The 6917-nt window shown below is 43.5% G+C and overlaps 1 pseudogene; it reads right to left on the bottom strand.

Moving 5' to 3' along the window:
- Nucleotides 1-468: 468 nt before the first annotated feature.
- Nucleotides 469-2421, bottom strand: LOC134737669 (mitochondrial import receptor subunit TOM40 homolog; annotated as a pseudogene).
- Nucleotides 2422-6917: the final 4496 nt, after the last annotated feature.

The following is a 6917-nucleotide window of genomic DNA, read 5'->3' as shown; positions in this document are numbered from 1 at the left end:
TACATAATTAAAATGCCACAATAGGTATTACAGTTCTGTATAATGAGCATTTTACCAAATTCCCCTAGTTCTGTGCCCCTCAGTCTGGTGTATATGCAACTATGACAGGAGGTACTAAAAGCCTTAGATAAGCATGGTGTATCTTTTTTTTTTCCCATGTATATTTTTGTTGTTTTTTGTTTTTTTCTGTAAAATATCGCAGTTCTTCCATAACTTACAAACATGATTTATACCTAGGAAATGGGAAAGTGGATGGGGCAGGGTGGACTGACCAGGGATGGGGAAGCTCCTTTCGCTGCCCCCTCGGGGTGGGCCCAGGCCCTTTGGAGGATGGGGATGCCAGGACACTCCTCTCTGAGGTTGTCTGGCCACCTCTGCCCCTGGTGCTCAGAATCCTGCGTGCCCCTCAATTCCAGAATCCCTCCCGGGACCCCAGGCCCACTGGGCACGCTGCCCCTGGTACTCAGAATCCCGAAGCGCCATTCGGTTCCAGAATCCCCTCCTCAGCTGCTGGGGTGGCGGGGTCCCTCCTTTCCGATGCCCCCCCCGACCCCCGAGGGGGGAGGGAAGGGAGGGGGGCTCAGGTCTCCCCTCTGTGGCAGGGGGAGGTGGAGGTGGAGGTGGAATCAGAAGGGTGTGGAAGGCAGGGGCCAGGAGGGCTCAGACGATGGTGAGGCCAAAGCCACACTGGAACTTGTTCTTGCAGTGATTCAGGAAGGCCCCAAGGGCCAGTGTCAGGAGCAGGGGCGGGAGCTTCTTCTCCAGCGTGGCACCCATGATCCAGTTGCTATCCACAGAGCCTTTGGCCATGGGCAGGTCCAGCTGGTATCCAAAGGAGACGCTGGTGTCCTGCATCCTTGTGCTAGTCTCAAAATCCACACCCACCTGCAGCTGGTCACTGGCTTTGTGGTAGTATGTTGCGTGCATGCCCGCCTGGCCCAACGTTACCATTGCCAACCAGTTGTTCAATGTATATTTCCCAGCTAGAGACGTGACAGTGCCCTCCTCTCCAGGCTGCTGGTGGTAGACCAGCTCTCTGCCCAGGGCCAGGCAAGGCGTGATACTCTGGAGGTAGTGGGCTACGAGGATTCCTGAACCCACGAGGACGTCTGAGTTCCCCAGGGTGATGGCTGCTGTGAGTCAGAGCCCCAATACTCCCTGTCCACCTGCCAGTTCACAAACTTTGACTGCTGGGTCTGGATGGCCATCTTGGACCTGAGACCGGGGCCCAGCTGGTGAATGACCTGAGCGTTGAGACTGCCGCTGTTGTCCATGTCACCCACCAGTACGGAGAACGCCTCTGTGGGACTCAGCTGCTTTGTCCCCACATACGTGACCCCGAAGTGGTATTTGGACTCCCTGATTGTGCTGAGGGCTACTGTGTGGTTCACCTGGAAATGGTTACTCAACCCTTTGTTGACTGTGAGCTTGACACCCTCCATCTGAATGGGAAACAGCTCCTTGCACTTCCGGTGTCACTCCTCGAATGTGCTCGGGTTGGGCAGGCAGCCGCAGGCCCCATCCTCGGCTGCCCCTGAGGCGCTGGCCGTTGCAGCCCCGGAGGTCGGTTCCGAACCTCGACTCGTACTGGTGCCGGCGCCCAGGCCGCCTCCCAGCGGCCGCAGCGTGAAGCCCGGCGGCGAGGACGGAGGTGGCGGCACAGGCGGCGGTGGCGGCCCTGCAGGCGGCGAGCTGGCAGCCAACACGTTCCCCATGGTCGCTGGCGGCGGCGCCTTCTCCCGGCCTGGGCTCCGCTCCCACCCCGTGCCCCACGCGCAACCGAACCCGCTGCCGCCGCCGCCACCACCGTCGCCAGCATGGTGTATCTTTTGGACATGTCCATTTTGGAAGAAATTTTGTGTTAATATAAACTAATATATTATGGGCTAGAACATAAAATTCACCAAGAATTTCAAGATAAAAATACTAATGTTTTGCTTGTTTGGGTTATTTCAAACAATAACTTTGAAATCTATAATTTTTTCACCACCAACCCTTTACCTCCTTACATGCTCATTCTCCCGTGTGGCTAGATGCATTTCAGAAAAGTGTTTTGAATATTATTCCAGAGCAAGTATCATTCCAGAAAATAAGTTTAAAATTTGAAATGTTTACTTTTTGTAACCCATGAATCTTCAGCTTAAGTATCTTCTGACCTAAAAGCATTTTCATAATTATAAAAGTGCTGATATTACTCTCCACAGTATTATATCTGATCCTGCAAAGTAATTCAGATACCAGAGAATACTCTTAAACATTTTGACTTATGCATTTAATTATTTTTAAAATTTATGGAACAAGACATTAAATGAGAAAGAATGGAATGAAAAATGGGTTAAAAGAATGCAAAATTGCAAAAAGAATGCTTTGAATTTAAATATTTCCAAAAATTTGATTTTCTGAGAAAATATATTAAAAATCATATCCAATTACCTTCAGGGTGGCATGTGCCTTTTTTTTTTTTTTTTGCTAATTTTTTTTTTTCTTCTTCTTCTTCTTCTTCTTATTATACTTTAGGCTCTATGGTACATGTGCACAACGTGCAGGTAAGTTACATATGTATACATGTGCCATGCTGGTGCGCTGCACCCACCAACTCGTCATCTAGCATTAGGTATATCTCCCAGTGCTCTCCCTCCCCCCTCCCCCCACCCCACAACAGTCCCCGAAGTGTGATGTTCCCCTTCCTGTGTCCATGTGTTCTCATTGTTCAATTCCCACCTATGAGTGAGAATATGCGGTGTTCGGTTTTTTGTTCTTGCGATAGTTTACTGAGAATGATGATTTCCAATTTCATCCATGTCCCTACAAAGGACGTGAACTCATCATTTTTTATGGCTGCATAGTATTCCATGGTGTATATGTGCCACATTTTCTTAATCCAGTCTATCATTGTTGGACATTTGGGTTGGTTCCAAGTCTTTGCTATTGTGAATAATGCCGCAATAAACATACGTGTGCATGTGTCTTTATAGCAGCATGATTTATAGTCCTTTGGGTATATACCCAGTAATGGGATGGCTGGGTCAAATGGAATTTCTAGTTCTAGATCCCTGAGGAATCGCCACACTGACTTCCACAAGGGTTGAACTAGTTTACAGTCCCACCAACAGTGTAAAAGTGTTCCTATTTCTCCACATCCTCTCCAGCACCTGTTGTTTCCTGACTTTTTAATGATTGCCATTCTAACTGGTGTGAGATGGTATCTCATTGTGGTTTTGATTTGCATTTCTCTGATGGCCAGTGATGGTGAGCATTTTTTCATGTGTTTTTTGGCTACATAAACGTCTTCTTTTGAGAAGTGTCTGTTCATGTCCTTTGACCACTTTTTGATGGGATTGTTTGTTTTTTTCTTGTAAATTTGTTGGAGTTCATTGTAGATTCTGGATATTAGCCCTTTGTCAGATGAGTAGTTTGCGAAAATTTTCTCCCATTTTGTAGGTTGCCTGTTCACTCTGATGGTAGTTTCCTTTGCTGTGCAGAAGCTCTTTAGTTTAATTAGATCCCATTTGTCAATTTTGGCTTTTGTTGCCATTGCTTTTGGTGTTTTAGACATGAAGTCCTTGCCCATGCGTATGTCCTGAATGGTATTGCCTAGGTTTTCTTCTAGGGTTTTTATGGTTTTAGGTCTAACATTTAAGTCTTTAATCCATCTTGAATTGATTTTTGCATAAGGTGTAAGGAAGGGATCCAGTTTCAGCTTTCTACATATGGCTAGCCAGTTTTCCCAGCACCATTTATTAAATAGGGAATCCTTTCCCCATTGCTTGTTTTTCTCAGGTTTGTCAAAGATCAGATAGTTGTAGATATGTGGCATTATTTCTGATGGCTCTGTTCTGTTCCATTGATCTATGTCTCTGTTTTGGTACCAGTACCATGCTGTTTTGGTTACTGTAGCCTTGTAGTATAGTTTGAAGTCAGGTAGCATGATGCCTCCAGCTTTGTTCTTTTGGCTTAGGATTGACTTGGTGATGCGGGCTCTTTTTTGGTTCCATATGAACTTTAAAGTAGTTTTTTCCAATTCTGTGAAGAAAGTCATTGGTAACTTGATGGGGATGGCATTGAATCTGTAAATTACCTTGGGAAGGATGGCCATTTTCATGATATTGATTCTTCCTACCCGTGAGCATGGATGTTCTTCCATTTGTTTGTATCCTCTTTTATTTCCTTGAGCAGTGGTTTGTAGTTCTCCTTGAAGAGGTCCTTCACATCCCTTGTAAGTTGGATTCCTAGGTATTTTATTCTCTTTGAAGCAATTGTGAATGGGAGTTCATTCATGATTTGGCTCTCTGTTTGTCTGTTATTGATGTATAAGAATGCTTGTGATTTTGGTACATTGATTTTGTATCCTGAGACTTTGCTGAAGTTGCTTATCAGCTTAAGGAGATTTTGGGCTGAGACAATGGGGTTTTCTAGATATACTATCATGTCATCTGCAAACAGGGACAATTTGACTTCCTCTTTTCCTAATTGAATACCCTTGATTTCCTTCTCTTGCCTAATTGCCCTGGCCAGAACTTCCAACACTATGTTGAATAGAAGTGGTGAGAGAGGGCATCCCTGTCTTGTGCCCGTTTTCAAAGGGAATGCTTCCAGTTTTTGCCCATTCAGTATGATATTGGCTGTGGGTTTGTCATAAATAGCTCTTATTATTTTGAGATACAACCCATCAATACCTAATTTGTTGAGAGTTTTTAGCATGAAGTGTTGTTGAATTTCGTCAAAGACCTTTTCTGCATCTATTGAGATAATCATGTGGTTTTTGACTTTGGTTCTGTTTATATGCTGGATTACATTTATTGATTTGCGTATATTGAACCAGCCTTGCATCCCAGGGATGAAGCCCACTTGATCATGGTGGATAAGCTTTTTGATGTGCTGCTGGATTCGGTTTGCCAGTATTTTATTGAGGATTTTTGCATCAATGTTCATCAAGGATATTGGTCTAAAATTCTCTTTTTTTGTTGTGTCTCTGCCAGGCTTTAGTATCAGGATGATGCTGGCCTCATAAAATGAGTTAGGGAGGATTCCCTCTTTTTCTATTGATTGGAATAGTTTCTGAAGGAATGGTACCAGCTCCTCCTTGTACCTCTGGTAGAATTCGGCTGTGAACCCATCTGGTCCTGGACTCTTTTTGGTTGGTAAGCTATTGATTATTGCCACAATTCCAGCTCCTGTTATTGGTCTATTCAGAGATTCAACTTCTTCCTGGTTTAGTCTTGGGAGGGTGTATGTGTTGAGGAATTTATCCATTTCTTCTAGATTTTCTAGTTTATTTGCGTAGAGGTGTTTGTAATATTCTCTGATGGTAGTTTGTATTTCTGTGGGATCGGTGGTGATATCCCCTTTATCATTTTTTATTGCATCTATTTGATTCTTCTCTCTTTTTTTCTTTATTAATCTTGCTAGTGGTGTATCAATTTTGTTGATCCTTTCAAAAAACCAGCTCCTGGATTCATTAATTTTTTGAAGGGTTTTTTGTGTCTCTATTTCCTTCAGTTCTGCTCTGATTTTAGTTATTTCTTGCCTTCTGCTAGCTTTCGAATGTGTTTGCTCTTGCTTTTCTAGTTCTTTTAATTGTGATGTTAGGGTGTCAATTTTGGATCTTTCCTGCTTTCTCTTGTGGGCATTTAGTGCTATAAATTTCCCTCTACACACTGCTTTGAATGCATCCCAGAGATTCTGGTATGTTGTGTCTTGGTTCTCGTTGGTTTCAAAGAACATCTTTATTTCTGCCTTCATTTCGTTATGTACCCAGTAGTCATTCAGGAGCAGGTTGTTCAGTTTCCATGTAGTTGAGCGGTTTTGAGTGAGATTCTTAATCCTGAGTTCTAGCTTGATTGCACTGTGATCTGAGAGATAGTTTGTTATAATTTCTGTTCTTTTACATTTATTGAGGAGAGCTTTACTTCCAAGTATATGGTCAATTTTGGAATAGGTGTGGTGTGGTGCTGAAAAAAATGTATATTCTGTTGATTTGGGGTGGAGAGTTCTGTAGATGTCTATTAGGTCTGCTTGGTGCAGAGCTGAGTTCAATTCCTGGGTATCCTTGTTGATTTCCTGTTTCGTTGATCTGTCTAATGTTGACAGTGGGGTGTTAAAGTCTCCCATTATTAATGTGTGGGAGTCTAAGTCTCTTTGTAGGTCACGCAGGACTTGCTTTATGAATCTGGGTGCTCCTGTATTGGGTGCATATATATTTAGGATAGGTATCTCTTCTTGTTGAATTAATCCCTTTACCATTATGTAATGGCCTTCTTTGTCTCTTTTGATCTTTGTTGGTTTAAAGTCTGTTTTATCAGAGACTAGGATTGCAACCCCTGCCTTTTTTTGTTTTCCATTTGCTTGGTAGATCTTCCTCCATCCTTTTATTTTGAGCCTATGTGTGTCTCTGCACGTGAGATGGGTTTCCTGAATACAGCACACTGATGGGTCTTGAGTCTTTATCCAATTTGCCAGTTTGTGTCTTTTAATTGGAGCATTTAGTCCATTTACATTTAAAGTTAATATTCTTATGTGTGAGTCTGATCCTGTCATTATGATGTTAGCTGGTTATTTTGCTCGTTAGTTGATGCAGTCTCTTCCTAGTCTCGGTGGTCTTTAGATTTCGGTATGATTTTGCAGTGGCTGGTACCAGTTGTGCCTTTCCATGTTTAGCACTTCCTTCAGGAGCTCTTTTAGGGCAGGCCTGGTGGTGACAAAATCCGTCAGCATTTGCTTGTCTGTAAAGTATTTTATTTCTCCTTCACTTATGAAGCTTAGTTTGGCAGGATATGAAATTCTGGGTTGAAAATTCTTTTCTTTAAGAATGTTGAATATTGGCCCCCACTCTCTTCTGGCTTGTAGGGTTTCTGCTGAGAGATCCGCTGTTAGTCTGATGGGCTTCCCTTTGATGGTAACCCGACCTTTCTCTCTGG

This window comes from Pongo pygmaeus, chromosome 11, assembly GCF_028885625.2.
Source record: "Pongo pygmaeus isolate AG05252 chromosome 11, NHGRI_mPonPyg2-v2.0_pri, whole genome shotgun sequence".
NCBI lineage: Eukaryota > Metazoa > Chordata > Mammalia > Primates > Hominidae > Pongo > Pongo pygmaeus.
The sequence above is the reverse complement of the archived record's forward strand: the minus strand, read 5'-3'. Positions and strand labels throughout refer to the sequence as shown.